The following is a 20,824-nucleotide window of genomic DNA, read 5'->3' as shown; positions in this document are numbered from 1 at the left end:
TTCATGTTAAATCAGATGGGGACACTTGTAGTATAGGGGATCAAAAAGATTTTTAAAGTGAAGTTCTGATAGCCATTTCTCTTACAATTAGGATTAGGTGAATTTTAGGGACACTGATTAGGGAAGTATCTTTTTGCTAAACACTTTCTTATAATTGGTCTTGTAGATTGTAAATCTGCTACTGATCAAATAGAAGTTTTTGTAATTTTGTATTTGAGGGTTTGGGGTTTTGTATTTTTGGAAAAGGAAGGAGTATTTGAAAGCTGTTTCTTTTCTTGGACTCTGGCATCGTCAGCACAGCCAGCTTCACCTAAAGTCTTATTTCTACTCTGGGCATACTTCACTCAAAAGTATTAGCCACGGATTGCACTAAAAATCCCTTTCATACCATACTGTTCTAATGTAAAGGTTTTGCATCACCTACTTGAATGATGGTCAGATGCAAAGACACGGGAACCAGGTGGACCTGGTGTCTCAGATTCTGACTTCTTGCCTGGCAGGGTGGCTTGTGTCTGTCTTATTCACTGCCTTGCTTTTTCTCATCCTGCCATTTCTGATTTACGATGTGTGGCTCCAGAGTCGTGAAGTTAAAAACAAACATGACTCATTAGGACCTGCACCAGCCAAATGAGCACTTGCTCCACGTGAGCGCTCACTCACTGCCCCTCTTCCTCGCTTCCCAAGGGCCTGACGAGACAGCCCTCACGGACTGGCCCTGTTTCCTCCCAGGGACCGTCCTCCCGCCCAGTGTACATTTGTTTCTGATCCTGCCACCACTGCCTCAGAGGACATAACGTCAGTGTGGCTTATTGTTGATGTTGGTAATTAGCCTTTGTTTCTGTTTATAATTTATAAATATCTCTCAGGAGAAACTTTGAGGAGAGCTTCCAGTTTCTCCTCAAACTTTTACCTACTTCTAGCATCTAGCAAGTGGGTTTCACCTACTTGCCATTTTTACTCTGTCATACTATAATGGTGATTTTTAATTTTCCTCATCTCTTTTACATTTAGTAATTAGAATTCTGTGAGGAAAAGTTACTTCCCTATATTTTTATTCAGTAATTTATTTATATCAGGATGGATCTGTGGCATGGGCTGTGATTCAACACTACCATTACTTATTTTAGAATTGTTCCAGCTCTGGCCACTGGGAGTCCTTTCATGTTGGCACCTATGCCTTTTCAACAAGACCCCATCCTTTTCTGAACAGTTGTAATTTTTCCTTAATCTCTCCGTTCAACTCCAGGAAAACCCTGTCATTTCTTTATGATAACTTCTACCTCACCCCTACCTTGTGAAATCTGCTTCTTTCCCCGGGATCATAGCTTTACTCACGCCCTTGTCAGTCTGTCATTTCATTACTTCCTTCACCATTTTTGCTGAATCTACATACTACCTCAATTATTATTTGTTTAACACACTTTGTTTCAATTGTGCCATCTCTGTTTTTTTAAACTTCAGTATATCTACCTAAAAAGGAAAATTTCACATCAACTCAAAGTGTCTTACCCAGACCATAAGCAGATTTTCCTAGTCATTTCCGAGATGTGCTTTTATAGCTGGCTTGTTTGAATCTGGATCCAAATGTGCTCCATTGATTGCATTTGGTTGTCTGATTTCAAGTTTCTCAATCTAAAGCAATCTCCTCTCACTTTTTCTTTCTCTATATTGAGGTTTAACTTTTTAAATTTAGAAGCACTCATTTTTAAATTTATTTTTAATTCTGATAAATACATGACATAAAATTAACCATCTCAAACATTTTTAAGTATACAGTAGTGTTAAGTGGAGTCACATTATTGTGCAGTGGATACTCAGGACTTTTTCATCTTGAAAAACTCAAATTCTGTATCCATTAAACAATAACTCCCCATCTCCCCCCCATCAATGATGATTGATGGCAGTCATCATTCTAGCTCTCTCTCTCTTTTTTTTTTTAAGCTTTGTGTGATTGTGCAAGTAGTACTGGCAGAAACAAGGTCAATTGTCCTGTGGAATGTCCCCCCTTCTAAATGTGTCCGTTTGCTTCCTGTGGTATCCTTAACTTGTCCCTCTCTCTGTATTGTCTATAACTGGAAGTTAACGCTAAACTCTGGAGAATTTAATTTGATTCATCTTCAGCTGCTTTGGCAAGAATACCTCGTAGGTGGTTTTGTGTACTTTATATCATATCCCATCAAGCTTTTTGCCCTCCCAAAAGTCTAGGCTCTTGAAGTCATTCTCCAAGCCACTGCACCATTCACAGGCAGGAAGGTTTCAGAGTTTTCACCATCTGTGGACTCTTCATGATCCATCTGCATGTTCCTTCTTCACCACCTCTTCTAGACTTTTCTTTATGTGCCTCCCTCCATTACTCCATCCTGGTCTTTAGATATTTGGATTAAGAGGTGATAGAGACTCCTTGAGGGGTTCTGCCGTGGGTCATTTGTCTAGGGCCGTGGGCTAAGGCTTCTTAAGAGGCCTTAACTCTAGAAAGCCAGGGAGCATTAGACTTGACTCTGTTCCGATGCTTCTTTCATACCACAGATGGCAGCGGTGACAACATGGATAGTTAACTCTGCCGGTCATCCCTGGACTAGTGGGAATTTATGGGATATGCACAAGCCACTGCCTCCGTACTTTACAAGCTGAACTCGAGCTGCCTGTGGTGGCAGGTACCTCAGCCTGTTACCTCTCAGCTTGCTGCTTTTTTTAACTGCTGTTCTAGTCCGCCCCCAAGGATAATGCTATTCTTCCTGGCTTTTCCCAACCAATTCCTAATACATCAGACAGTTTTGGCATGGCACTTATACTCAGGTTAATATTTTTTAAATTTAGAAACACTCATGTTTTAAGCTTTCTTTGATTATGCAAGTAATACATATCCGTTGAAGACAATTAGAAAATACTTTCATCTTTGAGGTTTTGGTTTTTTGTTTTTTAATATTTGTATTTTCCTGTCTTAGATATACTTGCTGCTGAAAGAGGTACACACTGTTCAGACATTTTTTTCCTATGTATAGGTTTATATAGATTTTTAAATATAATACTATTTTAAAAGTTGCAGTTTTTCTTCTAATATATCGTGAATATCTTCCTACAGTCCTAAATATATCCCCCAGTTTCATCTTTCAGGACTGCCTGATACTTGGTTGCATAGACGTGGCCTAGTTTATTTCACTAGACTTCTAGGGTTGGAAACTGGGGATACTGTTCTTTATCTTTTTTTTTATTCCATTGTGAACCTTTAAAAAATTTGTTTTAAAAAAAATTTTTAAAGCAAAAAACCCCCCAAATTTTATTTTTATTTAGTTATAATTAACATACTGTATTATATGAGGATGGGGTGATAGACTGGAAAGGTGTAGGGGATTAAGAAGTACAAACTTCCAGCTATAAAATAAGTCACAGGAATATAATGTACAAATAGGGAATATAGTCAGTAATACTGTGACAGCTTTGTGGTGGCAGATGGTAACTGGGCTCATTGTGGTGATTGTTTGGTAATGTATAAGAGTACTCACTCCCTGTGTGGTACACCCAAACTTCTCTCTTATGTGTGCATTGCTTCCCCATTACCTCCTGAATCTTGTAATCTCCATCAGCAACTTGCTCTGATGTCTTTGCATGTGGTTGTGCTCCCCAAGGAGGAGTTCCCAGCAATAGACTTTCTAGGCCAAAAGGTATATGTATCTTGAAGGCTTTGGAACCACTCCTGGCCTTCTCTCCTCAAGGTCTAAAAGATTTTTAGATTTTTTTTTTCTCTTGGGAGCAACTGAACTACTCAACTCTCCGCTATACTCACTTTCTCCATGAAGAATTTGCACTCTTAACCCCCCTTAGGGAATAAGAGGCCTGATGTCAGGCCTGGAAAGATCCACAGGTGAAGTAGTTTGTTCAGACCCTCATTTTACCAGTTGTGTTAGGTTTACTTACCTCATTAAATAGTATTAAGCATATTAAATAAAATTTGAGAAGCACAGCAGGCTAATAAACTACCCCGGGGTGCTCTCATCAGAGCACACACCCAGGACCATGCTTGTGTTCACTGGCTGAGGAGCCCCTTGGCAGGGCAGGGAGAGCCTCGGCTTTGGAACCAGGCAGACCTGAAGCCAGAGCCAGCCCCTCCTCAGAAGCTGATTATCCTCACTTTGTTAGGAAATGCGGTGACAGTGCCTCCCCTTGGAGCTCTTGAAAGGCCTGGAGCTCGTCTGTGCGACAGAGCCTAACTGCCTGGTACATAGTAGGCACTCGGGGTTCTTAAAGTTCTCTTAGTGATAGCTGATAAACCACAGCCATACATCAGACACAGCCGCATCTTATCATATTTTAGTATTCACTGTACTGAAAAAATTTTTTTCTTTGAGTAAACAGTTTTCATATAATTACAGATTTAAAGTTCTGTTTTTCTCACTAGTTTGTAATGACATTTTAAAAATGACAGTGATGTAAAGGTTCGATGAACAGATCATAGAGCATTGTATTTGTAGTTGCTTGCTTAAGATAGATTTCCAAAAAGTGGTATTACCAGATGAGACGTGAAAAGCATTTCTGTGGTTCTCAAAAGATAGTGCAGAATTTGTTTCCCTAGGGGCAGCACTCACAGCCGCCAGCTAAGGGCAGGGCAGGAGGAGGGTGGGCAGGGATGTGCATAGCTAATCAGTCACACTGGCGCTGAACCTGAAGACTGGCCCACAGCCTTTCTCAACATAACACTCCAGATCAGACAGACTGAGCAGTTCATATTTGCAAAGAAATGTCTTTGCCACACCTGGTATAAATAAGAATTTGAAAAACTTTGCCAGCACTGGATATTTATTACTTAAACCAACAAAATGTATGCCTGTTTGATAAGCCAAAAAAGTGATTCTTGCTAACTCATGAATTCCCTCCCACCTGCGTATGCTTTTAAACTCTGTGTATAATCTAGGCCTTTTGCCCATTTTACTATTGTGTCTTTGTGCTTTTTTTTTTTTCTGATTTGCACGAACTGGTTTTCCTCTTTTTCAGGTATGCATTTCTGAAGGATTCCTGCTGTTCATTTGAGAGCAGTACTTGACTCATTAAAAACAATGTCAATTTTACGAAAAGGTAGATCTCTCTCTCTGCCTTGCTGTCCCCCACCCCCACTCCAGTGCACCATAAACACCATTAACATTTTGGTCATTTTGGTTTGTTTTCTCATAATTTTTTTTTTTTTGGCTGCATATACTGCATGCAGGATCTTAGTTTCCCAAACAGGGATTGAACCTGAGCCCCCTGTGTTGGGAAGTGCAGGGTCTTAACCACAGGACTGCCAGGGAAGTCCTGCTTTCTTATAATTTAAAAATAATTACCAGACTATGGAGGTGCTTGCCTCCAGCGAGTAGTGGGGAGGAACTCTGGTTACCTTGGTACCTCTGTTCTATCTCAACTACTGTGGCCGTATTACCTATTTTAAGATGCTCATAGTTTTCATTTAGCTGTGACCATCCCATGTGTGCATGGCCTGTTTTTTCCATGTAATTGTACACCTCACACACTGCTCTGTCACCCTGGTCAGCCTTTCTCCCCTTGTTCACAGCGGCACAGTATGCCCAGAGATTTATCTGTGTGGCCCTCCCTCTGTTTGAATGTTTAACTTAGTTCTGGTTTTTCACAATTGTAAAGAATACTGTGATGAACACTTTGGTCCTTAAAATATTTTTCTAAACTTAGGATTCTTTAAGATTTCACCAAAGCGGAGTTCCTGTATCAGAGGGGGAATGATTGTATTGGAAGGGGAATACGTCTTTAAGGTTCCTGATACACATCTAAGTTTTCTTTTCAAAAACATACAAATTTACACTGCCACCATTAACTCATGACTGTGTTTTCCACACATTCTCACTAGCATTATGTATTAAGAGTACTTTTCACCTTTGATAATTTAACAAGGGAAAGGACATCTAATTTTAATTGTATTTATTTAGTTTTTAAGGACACTGAATATTTTCTTCTGAGTGTCTTAAGCAATTATATTTCTTCTCTTTGCATTCATTGTCTGTGTGGCTTTAATATCTTCCAGTCAATTGGAGCAGTCTCTTTATTAAAAAAGGATATTATCTGTCTTCATTTTGTCCATAAACATTTTCCCATTTGGATAATTTTTTTGACAAGGTTTCAGTTTTTATATAGCTCAATTCTTCTGATATCTTTTCTAAACCTAAAAATCTAACCTTCTGTAAACATCAATGTTTTATTCTGCAGTTTTTATTATATAAAATAAACTTTAACTATTACTGAATTTACTTTGAATGTATTATGTGAAAATAAAAATGGTCTCCCATTAACTGCCCCAACATCAATTTTAGTAAATGACATATCGTCATAATGTTATTTTATAATACAGTTCTGTATCTGTATCATCCAGAGTGTGTGTTTCGTCACCGTTTACATATCCGAGATCTATATTTTTAACTTGCTTGTAGCCTTATATGAGTTTTCTAGCATTATGCCTTTAGAAAGTACACTTATGTGTATGTATATTTATATGAGAAAGATAAGATTGTTACTCTTCTGAATAAAAAATTTGTTTGCCAATTAAAAACAGCTGTTTGATGATTGTTGAAGTGAACTTACAAATCAGGAAGAATTGACCTTGTTACATTTATTAGCATCCAGGAATATGATGTTCTTTTATATATTCAAGCATTCTTATCAACTGGTAAAGCCTTGTGGGTTTTTGTTTTTCTCATAAGTTTTCCTTAGTTATTCCCACAGACTGTTGCAGTTGTAGGCTTCGTTGTGCAGGCTTTTTCTTGTTTGTTACAATTCCCCCAAAAGCCAGCGTCCTAGGAATGGGGTTACTGTTCTTAGTGCTGCCCCACTGCATGCACTCAAGCTAGCCAAACCCTGTGCTTCCAGAAGCAGGTGGGGGCCACCGATTATCCGAAGGAAAATGCGGAACAAGCATAGCATTAAGTAGGTGTGCACACTTGAACATCCACACAGCTTATAGAAACCACCCCCTTACTCCGCTCCCAGCCTCAGTTTTGAACCTCCTCTCACTCTGGGTCCAGGGCTGGCACCCAGGCCGTCTGATTATCGGGTCTCCTCCAGGGGGGACCCTGAAAGAGGGAAGAAGTACAGGACCCATTGCCATGATACCTGGCCCACTTCAGCCTTTGAGAGAAAAGCCTGGTTTGCATCAGTTGACCATAGGTTTCGTCGTTTGTTTTCTTGGGCTTTGGTTTTTCTTGTGGAGTGGGGCAGGATTGGCCATACCACATGACCTACAGGATCTTAGTTCTCCCTATCAATTGTAGGAGCCAGCCAGAGCTCCAGAGGGTGGCACCTGACTGGGAAGAACTGTCTCCTGCTTTTAGTTTCGTTCTATTATAGAATGCAAATCAAAAATTGAGTTTCCAGTTTTAACCACATTGAAAAAAAAAGCCAACCCAGTTCACTCCAAAATCCCAGGCCTTCCTACCTGTAACTTCCCCCTGGGTCCTTTGCCTGGAAAAAAGGACCGTCACCCTCTTCAGACTCCAGGTCTTAAGGTAACAGCTCAAATAAAAGTTGTGGACCATCATTTAATATAAGGAGATTCAGATATTGCAGGAGGAGAAGGGGGTGACAGAGGATGATGTGGTTGAATGTCATCACTGACTGAACGGACATGAGTTTGAGCAAACTGGGAGATAGTGAAGCACAGGGAAGCCTGGCGTGCTGCAGTCCATGGGGTCGCAAAGAGTCGGGCACGACTTAACGACTGAGCAACAGATAAAAGGAAAAGCTCATGGAATCACCTGAGGGTGCTGTGATGCCGCAGGGGCTCAAAGGCCCCGTGCTTGGTACCAAGCGCTGGCCCAAAGTAGACTCCAGGTGAGCTCAGGTGGGCTTTTCAGATATCCTGCTGTCTATGCAAAGCAGTGCCAGTGAAAATAATAGTAGTCTGTAGTAAGAGAGAAGAGTTGTGTTTACTTAAGATAGAAAAGTCTTGATTTTTATAAGCCAAACTGAGGGCCAAACTGAAAGTCATCTTCCCAGATTATTCTGAGAAGCTACTCTAAGTTTTCAGTATGGTTTTATATATTGTCAGAACAAAGGCTGTCAGAAGGCCAAGCACTGAAGAATTGATGCTTTTGAACTGTGGTGCTGGAGAAGATTTTTGAGAGTCCCTTGGACAGCAAGGAAATCAAACCAGTCCATCCTAAAGGAAATAACCCTCAATATTCATTGGAAGGACTGATGTTGAAGCTACAATACTTTGGCCACCTGATGTGAAGAACAGACTCTGGAAAAGACCCCGATGCTGGGAAAGATTGAGGGCAGGAGGAGAAGGGGACGACAGACGATGAGATGGTTGGATGGCATCGTCAACTCAATGGACGTGAGTTTAGGCAAACTCAGGGAGATAGTGGACAGGGGAGCCTAGCGTGCTGCAGTCCATGATGTCACAATTAGTCAGACGTAACTTAGCCACTGAAAACAGAACAAAAATGTTAAACAAGTCAGGGGGATTATATTTCTTCAGTGTTTAAAGAGAGACCAGCACATACATCTCAAGTCAGTGTGGACTTGGCACCTGGGAAGGGAGTCTTACTATCAAAGAAGGACAAGCCCTGCTGACCCAGAAGGAGGGTCTTAACCTTTATTTTTAACATGGACATCATTTCTGGTCAAGGTATCCTTTTCCTAAATAATTGAAGCGGATGTACAATGCATATGCTGCTGCTGCTGCTAAGTCACATATATGTTAGTTAGCATGGAATTCAGGTTAACCCATGTGTGAGCCAGAATGGCTTCCCTATGTCTCAATACATGAAAAAAATTTTTTTCAGCAGCCACAAGGAAAATGTGGGGCCTGTGAGGCTGAGTTTCTGGATCCCTCCCCTGTCCTGGGGCTTCCCATGTGGCCCAGTGGTAAAGAATCCGCCTGCCAGTGCAGGAGATGCAGGTTTGATCCCTGGGTCGGGAAGAATCCTGGAGGAGGAAATGGCAGCCCATTCCAGTCTTCTTGCCTGGAGAATCCCATGGACGGAGGGGCCTGGTTGCTACAGTCCAGGAGGTCTCAAAAAGTCAGAGGCCACTGAGCATGCCCTCACACACACACAGGAAGGAAATGGAAATCAACCATCCTCTGTAACGTAGACAGGACTGAACTACAGATTACTATGGCTAGGCTCCTGAAAACCAAACAAAGACAGACAGACGAAACCACACGTGTGATTTGTTCTCCCTGGAGGTCTGAAAATCTCATATCTGCAGAGGCTGGGCAAACACATCCAGTGAATTATTTAGTGAATTATTTAGGGAATTAGTGAGTCCAGCCAGCTGATAGAATAGGGAGTGATGGGGGCTCTGGAAACGGAATCTGTTGGAATGAGGCGGCCGCTCCAAGCTCTCGCCAACTGTGGTGGTGGACCAAGCATTGCCAGATTCCCTGATACTTTTCAAGAGAACCTGAATTCCAGGGGGTGGTGGTTTAAATTTCTTGACTTGGCAGTTAATTCAAATATAAAGGGCTTCTCAGCTGGTGCTGGTGGTGAAGAGCCTGGCTGCCAATGCAGGAAGACAAGAGAGACTTGGGTTCAGTCCCCGGGTTGGGAAGATCCTAACCAGCCAGAGGGAAGAAGAAACGGAAATGGCACTGTGCATGTCAAATGCCCCCCTCCACGGTTCAATCCTAGCCCAGCCATGCACCAGCTGTGTGACATTAGGCAAGTTGCTTGACCTCTCTGTGCTTTGGTTTCTGTATCTGAAACATGTAGGAATAACAATGTCCCCTCACCCACCATAGAATCATCATGAGGACTGAGTAAAGTTAGTACAGGTGTAACTGTGGGAAGTGCCTGGTATGTGAAACACTGTCTCTATTGTTTTCTCCAAATGGGTGTGTCTGTGTTGCTCAGAACTGTGTGGTAAGACCTCTGCATGGATATAAAAAGCAATACCACAAACATCATAATCGGGGACTTCCCTGGGGGTCCAGTGGTTAAGAATCCGCCTGGTCTGGGAAGATTCCACATGCTGCGGGGCAGCTGAGCCTGTGTGCACCACGACTGCTGAGCCCGTATGCTGTAAACAAGCCTGTGCGCCCTGGAGCCCGTGCTCTGCAACAAGAGTGAGTTGAGTGTGGATGAAGTCACTCAGTCGTGTCCGACTCTATGACCCCACGGACTGTAGCCTGCCACGCTCGTCCGTCCATGGGATGGTCCAGGCAAGAGGACTGGGGTGGGGCGCCATTGCCTTCTCCACTGCAACAAGAGAAGCTACTGCCATGAGAACGCCACGTGTTGCAACCCTAGAGTAGCCCCCGTTCGCTGCAACTAGAGAAGGCCTGTGTGCAGCAACAAAGACCCAGGGCAGCCAAAAGTAAATAAATAACTTAAGAAACGTCATAATCTGAAGCAGTGGAGGGGAGCAGGCACCCTGGATTTGAGCCATTGGCCAATGCGAGACGTCAGCTTGGCTGCTGAGTGGCACGGAAGCGTCGCTTCAGGGGTAGGATGAGATTTTAGGAACTGCCTCTCCACGAGTGCTGCCCACAGTATTTCCACCCCACCGTCTCATAGCTCTGGCTTACATGCCTCCACTCACGGTGATCTCACTTAGAGCAGTGGCTCTCAGACAAGGATGATCATGCCCCCCAAAAAAGGGGTCTGTGGCACCATCTGGGGACATTTTTGAGTAGAGACAGGACGTTGGTCAACATCCTGCAATGCACAGGACCACCACCACAGCAAGTCGGATCCGGCTCCCTAGCAACAGCAGCTTGACCAGGCTTACCACTTCGACTTCTCAGCCTTGAGTCCCTGATACTACATCAGCAGAATGATAACTAGGATTTAAATATCGTTTCCTAAGACTTCCCCTTCCAATGCAGGCGGTGCAGGTTTGATCCCTGGTTGGGGAGATAAAATCCCACATGCCTTGTGCCCAAAAAGACCCCATAAAACAGAACCAGTATTGTAAAAAAAAAAAAAATTCAATAAAAACTTTTAAAATGGTCCATGTTTTTTAAAGTCTTTTTTTTAAGTTTTTTAAAATAATAAATTTATTTATTTTAATTGGAGGCTAATTATTTTACAACATTGTATTGGTTTTGCCATACATTGACTGAATCCACCATGGGTGTACATGTGTTCCCCATCCTGAACCCCCCTCCCTCCTCCCTCCCCATCCCATCCCTCTGGGTCATCCCAGTGCACCAGCCCTAAGCACCCTGTCTCATGCATCAAACCTGGACTTGAGATCCATCTCACATATGACAATATACATGTTTCAATGCCATTCTCCCAAACCATCCCACCCTCGCCCTCTCCCACAGAGTCTAAAGACTGTTCTATACATCTGTGTCTCTTTTGCTGTCTCACATACAGGGTTATCGTTACCATCTTTCTAAATTCCATATATATGCGTTAGTATACTGTATTGGTGTTTTTCTTTCTGGCTTACTTCACTCTGTGTAATAGGCTCCAGTTTCATCCACCTCATTAGAACTGATTCAAATGTATTCTTTTTACTGGCTGAGTAATGTTCCATTGTGTATATGTACCACAGCTTTCTTATCCATTCGTCTGCTGATGGACATCTAGGTTGCTTCCATGTCCTGGCTGTTATAAACAGTGCTGCAATGAACATTGGGATACTCGTGTGTCTTTCAGTTCTGGTTTCCTTGGTGTGTGTGCCCAGCAGTGGGATTGTTGGGTCATAAGGCAGTTCTATCTCCAGTTTTTTAAGGAATCTCTACACTGTTCTCCATAGTGGCTGTACTAGTTTGCATTCCCACCAACAGTGTAAGAGGGTTCCCTTTTCTCCACACCCTCTCCAGCATTTATTGCTTGTAGACTTTTGGATAGCAGCCATTCTAACTGGCATGAAATGGTACCTCATTGTAGTTTTGATTCACATTTCTCTGATAATGAGTGATGTTGAACATCTTTTCATGTGTTTGTTAGCCATCCGTATGTCTTCTTTGGAGAAATGTCTGTTTAGTTCTTTGGCCCATTTTTTGATTGGGTCATTTATTTTTCTGGAATTGAGCTGCATGAGCGCTTGTATATTTTTGAGATTAATTCTTTGTCAGTTGCTTTGTTTGCTATTATTTTCTCCCGTTCTGAAGGCTGTCTTTTCACCTTGCTTATAGTTTCCTTTGTTGTGCAAAAGCTTTTAAGTTTAATTAGGTCCCATTTGTTTATTTTTGCTTTTATTTCCAATATTCTGGGAGGTGGGTCATAGAGGATCCTGCTGTGATTTATGTTGGAGTGTTTTGCCTATGTTTTCCTCTAGGAGTTTTATAGTTTCTGGTCTTACATTTAGATATTTAATCCATTTTGAGTTTATTTTTGTGTGTGGTGTTAGAAAGTGTTCTAGTTTCATTCTTTTACAAGTGGTTGACCAGTTTTCCCGGCACCACTTGTTAAAGAGATTGTCTTTTCTCCATTGTATAGTCTTGCCTCCTTTGTCAAAGATAAGGTGTCCATCGGTGCATGGATTTATCTCTGGCCTTTCTATTTTGTTCCGTTGATCTATATTTCTGTCTTTGTGCCAGTACCATACTGTCTTGATGACTGTGGCTTTGTAGTAGAGCCTGAAGTCAGGCAGGTTGATTCCTCCAGTTCCATTCTTCTTTCTCAAGATTGCTTTGGCTCTTCGAGGTTTTTTGTATTTCCATACAAATTGTGAAATTACTCTAGTTTTGTGAAAAATACCTTTGGTAGCTTGATAGGGATTGCATTGAATCTATGGATTGCTTTGGGTAGTATATTCATTTTCATTATATTGATTCTTCTGATCTATGAACACAGTATATTTCTCTATTTATTTCTGTCATCTTTGATATCTTTCACCAGTGTTTTATAGTTTTCTATATGTAGGTCTTTTGTTTCTTTAGGTAGATATATTCCTAAGTATTTTATTCTTTTCATTGCAGTGGTGAATGGAATTGTTTCCTTAATTTCTCTTTCTGTTTTCTCATTGTTAGTGTATAGGAATGCAAGGGATTTGTATGTTGATTTTATATCCTGAAACTTTACTATATTCATTGATTAGCTCTAGTAATTTTCTGGTAGAGTCTTTAGGGTTTTCTATGTATAGGCAAATCTTTAAAAATAAATATTGCTTCCTGAGAGACAGATACCAACCCAAGTGAGCGATTTTGCATATGACACAGTTAATTCTCCCAACCACCCCAGGAGGCAGGTGCCATTTTATCATCCCCCCTTTCACAGATAGAAAAACTGAGGCACAGAGGCTAAACAATTTGCCGTGGTCTCATAGATGGTGCTGAAGAAGACTCCTGAGAGTCCCCTGGACAGCAAGGAGACCAAACCAGTCACTCCTAAAGGAAATCAATCCTGAATATTCATTGGGAGGACTGATGGTGAAGCTGAAGCTCCAATACTTTGGTCACCTGATGCGAAGAACTGACTGAAAAAGACCTTGATTCTGGGAAGGATTGAGGGCAGGAGGAGAAGGGGATGACAGAGGATGAGATGGTTGGATGGCATCACTGACTCACTAGATACGAGTTTGAGCAAATGCCAGGAGTTGGTGATGGACAGGGAGGCCTGGTGTGCTGCAGTCCATGGGGTCACAAAGAGTCAGACACAACTTAGCGACCGAACAACAGTGTAGAGAGTAAGTGGCAGTCGTGCAGTTCAAACCAGCTGACTATCCCTTATAACCACAGGTTCTAATCATTCTGCTGCCTCCAGTCACCCCAGGTATGAGATGCAACCCACTCAGAAACTTGGAGCAGCCTGACCTACCTAGCTGGGTGTCCTAACGGCTCCCCTCTGGGCATCAGGTGAGGCCAAGCCTCTTCCGGGTGCAGAGCTGGGCTGGTGGGAGGCCAGTTCTTCCAAGGGGATGAGGTGATAGAGAGGCAAGATGAATCCTGGCTCTGGGGTAGAGCCTGCGTTACGGAGCTGTGGGCATGGAAAGCAGGGGGGTGGGCCAGTGTTGTGGACTTCTGTCGGCATGTGCTCTGGGACACAGCACCTCCTGTTGCCTATTTCCCGTTTGTCTTAGGAATTCATTCATCGCCACCTCTGGGGACTTTCTGCCCCACAGTGGATGAGAATGAGGCTCTTTGACAAGTAGGGCATCAGACATGCCTCCTGGTTACAAACCTTTCTAGAATGTTCTGGTAATATCAAAAGCCATGATAATTAATGTTATTGAACACTTAATACTGGTTATTATCAAGAATAATTTTTCTGCAATGTGCTTTTTTTTTTTTTTTTTTTTTTGCTTATCATGCTTTGGAGATATTCCCATTGAAAAAACATGGATCACACAAAAATACGTCTTTCTTTTTGACTGCTGTATAGTACCCCACACTATGAACGAAAAGTCAGTGTAGTCGTCCCTATGTTGGTGGACTTTAAGGTTGTTTTCAACACTTTTTTTTTTTTTTTTTTGCCAAGATGAACAACACTGCTGTTAGCATTCTTGTACTTTTCTCAGACATCTTACGTTTTTCAGAAAATCTTTTTTTTTAATTTTTAAAACCTTTTTATTTTATATTGGCATATAGTCAAATGACAATGTTGTGACAGTTTTAGGTGAACAGTGAAGGGACTCAGTGATGAATATATATGTGTATCCATTCTCCTCCAAAACTCCACACGCATTCAGGCTGACACATAACACTGAGCAGAATTCCCTGTGCTATACAGTAGGTCCTTGTTGGTTATTCACTTTAAATGTAACTGTGTGTGCATGTCCATCGCAGATTCCCAATCTGTCCCTGCCCCCACAAGCAGTAACCGTAAGTTCGTTCTCTGAGTCTATGAGTCTCTTTCTGTTTTACAGGTCACTTCATCTGTATAATTTGTTTTTAGATTCCACATAGAAGGGATATCATAGGAGATCTTGGTTTCTCTGTTTGACTTACTCCACTCAGTATGATCATCTCTAGGTCCAACCATGTTGCTGCAGATGGCACTATTTCGTTCTTTCTAGTGGCTGAGGGATATTCCACTGTATGTGTGTACCACATCTTTTTATCCATCCCTCTGTCAGTGAACATTTAGGTTGCTTCCATGTCTTGGCTATTGTAAAAATTGCTGCAGTGAACCCTGGGGTGCACGTGTCCTTTGGGGCCATGTTTTTCTCCAGATATATGCCCAGGAGTGGGATTGCAGGGTCATATTAAATCTTTTAAAGTCATTTTCTTCATGAAGGTTTCTAAGTTCTCACCAAACACACAAAAATATAATTGTGAGAGATGGTGGAGGTGTTAACTGACCTTGTTGTTATCACTTTGTAATGTATATGTATATACCTGATACACCTATATCACATATGCACATATATGTACCAAATTACTACACTGTATACCTTTACATCACGACCCAGATAATCATGATGATGTGATCACTAATCTAGAGCCAGACATCTTGGAATGTGAAATCAAGTGGACCTTAAAAAGCATCACTACGAACAAAGCTAGTGGAGGTGATGGAATTCCAGTGGAGCTATTTCAAATCCTGAAAGATAATGCTGTGAAAGTGCTGCACTCAATATGCCAGCAAATTTGGAAAACTCAGCAGTGGCCACAGCACTGGAATACGTCAGTTTTCATTCCAATCCCAAAGAAAGGCAATGCCAAAGAATGCTCAAACTACCACACAATTGCACTCATCTCGCATGCTAGTAAAGTAATGCTCAAAATTCTCCAAGCCAGGCTTCAGCAATACATGAACCGTGAACTTCCTGATGTTCAAGCTGGTTTTAGAAAAGGCAGAGGAACCAGAGATGAAATTGCCAACATCCGCTGGATCATGGAAAAAGCAAGAGAGTTCCAGAAAAACATCGAATTCTGCTTTATTGACTATGCCAAAGCCTTTGACTGTGTGGATCACAATAAACTGTGGAAAATTCTGAAAGAGATGGGAATACCAGACCACCTGACCTGTCTCTTGAGCAACCTATATGCAGGTCAGGAAGCAACAGTTAGAACTGGACATGGAACAACAGACTGGTTCCAAATAGGAAAAGGAGTGCGTCAAGGCTGTATATTGTCACCCTGCTTATTTAACTTCTATGCAGAGTACATCATGAGAAACGCTGGACTGGAAGAAGCACAAGCTGGAATCAAGATTGCCGGGAGAAATCTCAATAACCTCAGATATGCAGATGACACCACCCTTATGGCAGAAAGTGAAGAGGAACTAAAAAGCCTCTTGATGAAAGTGAAAGAGGAGAGTGAAAAAGTTGGCTTAAAGCTCAACATTCAGAAAATGAAGATCATGGCATATGGTCCCATCACTTCATGGGAAGTAGATGGGGAAAAAATAGAAACTGTCAGACTTTATTTTTTGGGGTTCCAAAATCACTGCAGATGGTGACTGCAGCCATGAAATTAAAAGACACTTACTCCTTGGAAGGAAAGTTATGACCAACCTAGATAGTATATTCAAAAGCAGAGACGTTACTTTGCTAAGGTCCGTCTAGTCAAGGCTGTGGTTTTCCCAGTAGTCATGTATGGATGTGAGAGTTGAACTGTGAAGAAAGCTGAGCACCGAAGAATTGATGCTTTTGAACTGTGGTGCTGGGGAAGACTCTTGAGGGTCCCTTGGACTGCAAGGAGATCCAACCAGTCCATTCTGAAGGAGATCAATCCTGGGATTTCTTTGGAAGGAATGATGCTGCAGCTGAAACTCCAGTACTTTGGCCACCTCATGCGAAGAGTTGACTCATTGGAAAAGACTCTGATACTGGGAGGGATTGGGGGTGGGAGGAGAAGGGGACGACCGAGGATGAGATGGCTGGATGGCATCACCGACTCAATAGACGTGAGTCTGAGTGAACTCCTGGAGATGGTGATGGACAGAGAGGCCTGGTGTGCTGCGATTCATGGGGTCACAAAGAGTCAACCACGACTGAGCGACTAACAGTGGCTCACCTTCTGAAGAGGGGATATGTTTGGTCATATTTATACATATATATGTGTGTATATATATATATATATATATATATATATAGAGAGAGAGAGAGAGAGAGAGAGAGAGTCTAGAGAGATGGTACTGATGAACCTATTAGCAGGGCGACAAAGGAGACACGGACACAGTGAACAGACCTGTGGGCACAGTGGGGAAAGGAGCGGGTGGGACGATTGAGAGAGGAGCATGGAAACTTGTGCACAGAAGTGGGATAGACAGCCAGTGAGGATTAGCTGTATGAAGCAGGGAGCTCAACCCAGTGCTCGGGGTGGGATGTGGTGGGACGTGGGAGGGAGGTTCAAGGGGGAGGGGGTGTGTGTGTGTGTGTGTGTGTGTGTGTGTACATATGTCTGATTCATGTTAATGTATGGCAGAAACCAACACAACACTGTAAAGCAATTATCCGCCAAGTAAAAATTTAACAGATATTAAGTTAGAGGTGATCTTATGGCATCTGTTAGACGTGCAAGCGGAAACCCTGAGTCGGAGAGGGGCTGCGTGGCCCTGGGAGTTAGAGGGGAGGCCCTGACTTGAGGTGTACATTCTCGGGAGCCGTCAACATCTGAATGTCAATTAAAGCCACGGGTCTGGGTGTTCTCACTCGGGAATTCATTTCTATTAGAGAGTGCACACCTTCAGCATTGTTGTTTGAGCTGCATATTAAGTTCAGTGTCTACAGAGAGGTGATGTCACTCGGTTAAGAACACACAATAGAGGCTGATTCCAACGGACCTCAACCAACCTCCCTCTGCAAATCCTGGTGTCCAGTGAGACTGCGCTCGCTTGCTAACATGAGTTGTAAATTCCGTGTGCCCCAAGTCAGTTTAGCTCCTCATAACCACCTATCGTTTTACTGCTAAGAAAAGCCTCACATAGTTTAAACCGGAGGGTCCCCAAGGATGAGAACTCTGCTCACAAGCCCAGTGCTGGGAGAGGTCCCTGCATCCAGCCATGCGGGGCTGTGTCTATAGCAGGGAAGAGCCAGATGGGACTGCGGTAATTGGCCTCCGTCTCACCTCTGGTGGCCGCTGAGGACCAGGGCCTCTGAGCTCGTTAGGAACAGGCGAGCAGAGAAGGGCCTGGGAGTTGCGAAGAAACTTTTTGATTTGTTGAGCTCGTTAACAGAGAAGCTGAGGACTTGGCAGGCACTTCTTCCCTAGGGGCAGCAGCTCTGCCTTTGTGTGAGAAAACACATCTCAGAGTTCGTGGACAGGAAGAGATTTCCCCCCACATGGCCCAGTGCTGCGGCTTTTTAATCAGAGATATTTAGTCTTTACAAGAAGTGATTCCCTTTGTAAAATGGACCCATGGGTGAAGATGGAGTCTTGACTGTCTGGTTCCCTCTTTGCATCTTTCGCCACACACCCGATGAAAACTTGTTGAATGACAGTGCCTGAAATGCAGAACTTATTTCTTTTAACTTTTTTTACGTGGCACAAACTCATTTATTTCTATAATATCCTAGAAATATTTTGTAATATCTGCATAGATATGGTTTTCAGTATTTCATGACAAATTACATTATTACAATTATCTATATCTATTGGTTTGATGTAGAACCTTTATGCATAACTTCTTTAACTTTTTATTTTATATTGGAGTACAGCTGATTAACAATGTTGTGATAGTTTCAGGTGAACAGCAAAGGGACTCAGCTGTACATATACGCGTGTCTGTTCCCCCAGCTCCCCTCCCGTCCAGGCTCCTGCATAACACTGAGCAGAGTTCCGTGTGCTCTACAGTGGGGCCCTGTTGGCTAGCATTTTGAATACAGCCACGTGTACACGTCCATCCCAAGCTCCCTAACGGTCCCTTCCCCCCACCCTTCTCCCCTGGGAACTCTAAGTCTGTCCTCTAGGTCTGTGAGTCTGCTTCTGTTCTGTGATTAAGTTTCTGGAGTGGTCTTACTCGGTCCTTTGCTGCAGCAGTTCTCAGTGAGCGGTGCCTCTGCTTCCCAGAGAACTTGGCAATGTCTAGAGATGTTCTTTGTTGCCACAGCTGGAAAGAGGGGTTGCTCCTGACCTCTAATGGGCAGAGACCAGGACGGCCGCTCAACATCCTGCAATGCACGGGACAGCCCCACCACAACAAAAAGTGACCCCACGGAGAATGTCACTAGTGCTGAAGCTGAGAAACTCTTGTTTACTTGTCTACATTCACCTCCCTCCATTAGAGAGTGAGGCCCAGGATTTCTGGCTCACCTGTTTGCTGATGCAGCGCCAGCAAGTAGAACCTCGTCTGAGATAGCAGATGACCCACTAACATTTACTGGATGGAACGAGTGATGATAACCTCTGCCCACCTGCTTCATGGTTTCACCCTCGCTTCTCCGCCTTTCAGACGTTCACTGAGCGTTTACTCAGAGCAGGCCCTGGCAATGCACTGGGCATCTCTGATGAGCTCGCCATGGCCTCTGCCCCGAAAAAGTCCTCTTTCTAGCAGGAAAGACCTGACCCACACCCACCACACACGAGCTCTTTGTTGGTAACAAGTGGCGTATCTCCTTTCAGAGAAGTGGAACTGGAGATAAAAACGCACCACATCCTGTGTCTCCAGGCATGATGTACCAAATATGCAGTATTATTGCCAAAAATATATAACCCGAAGGTGACAAAATTGATGAAATTCTTCGAAAAATAGACTAAATTCTTTAAAAACTAAATATTGCAATCATGTTGTTGTATAGCAGAAACCAACACAACAATATAAAGCAATTACCCTTCACTTAAGAATAAATTTTAATGTTATCTGCCAGCCTGATAACAGGGTGATGGGGAGGGGAGTTTGGGTACGTGTATATGTATGGCTGAGTCCCTTCTCTGTTCACCCTAAACTATCACAACATTGTTAATCACCTATACCCCAACACAAAATAAAAAGTTTAAAGTTTGAAATATATATATATATTTAAAAACATCATTTCTGTATTCACTCAACCAAAAATCTATAAAACTACCTCGTAGCTTAAAAAAAAATTACAAAACAAAAGCCATCTTAGATTCAGTTGAGTTCAGTTCAGTCGCTCAGTCGTGTCTGACTCTTTGCGACCCCATGAATCGCAGCATGCCAGGCCTCCCTGTCTATCACCATCTCCTGGAGTTGACTCAGACTCACGTCCATCGAGTCTGTGATGCCATCCAGCCATCTTATCCTCGGTCGTCCCCTTCTCCTCCTGCCCCCAATCCCTCCCAGCATCAGTCTTTTCCAATGAGTCAACTCTTCTCATGAGGTGGCCAAAGTCCTGGAGTTTCAGCTTTAGCATCATTCCTTCCAAAGAAATCCCAGGGCTGAGCTCCTTCAGAATGGACTGGTTGGATCTCCTTGCAGTCCAAGGGACTCTCTAGAGTCTTCTCCAACACCACAGTTCAAAAGCATCAATTCTTCAGAGCTCAGCTTTCTTCACAGTCCAACTCTCACATCCATACATGACCACAGGAAAAACCATAGCCTTGGCTAGACGGACCTTAGTCGTCAAAGTAATGTCTCTGCTTTTGAATATGCTATCTAGGTTGGTCATAACGTTCCTTCCAAGGAGTAAGCGTCTTTTAATTTCATGGCTGCAGTCACCATCTGCAGTGATTTTGGAGCCCCCAAAAATAAAGTCTGACACTGTTTCCACTGTATCCACTGTTTCCCCATCTATTTCCCATGAAGTGATGGGACCAGATGCCAGGATCTTACTTTTCTGAATGTTGAGCTTTAAGCCAACTTTCTCACTCTTTTCTTTCACTTTCATCAAGAGTCTCTTTAGTTCCTCTTCATTTTCTGCCATAAGGGTGGTGTCACCTGCATATCTGAGGTTATTGATATTTCTCCCGGCAATCTTGATTCCAGCTTGTGGTTCTTCCAGCCCAGCGTTTCTCATGATGTCCTCTGCATAGAAGTTAAATAAGCAGGGTGACAATATACAGCCTTGACGTGCTCCTTTT

General features: G+C 42.8%; 1 protein-coding gene across 1 annotated transcript in view; it reads right to left on the bottom strand.

Moving 5' to 3' along the window:
* Positions 1-20,824, bottom strand: part of LOC138097115 (zinc finger protein 805-like) — a 724,976-nt gene that overhangs the window by 517,389 nt on the left and 186,763 nt on the right. The window lies entirely within an intron of this gene.

This window comes from Capricornis sumatraensis, chromosome 20, assembly GCF_032405125.1.
Source record: "Capricornis sumatraensis isolate serow.1 chromosome 20, serow.2, whole genome shotgun sequence".
NCBI lineage: Eukaryota > Metazoa > Chordata > Mammalia > Artiodactyla > Bovidae > Capricornis > Capricornis sumatraensis.
This window is presented reverse-complemented; position numbering and strand designations above follow the sequence as displayed.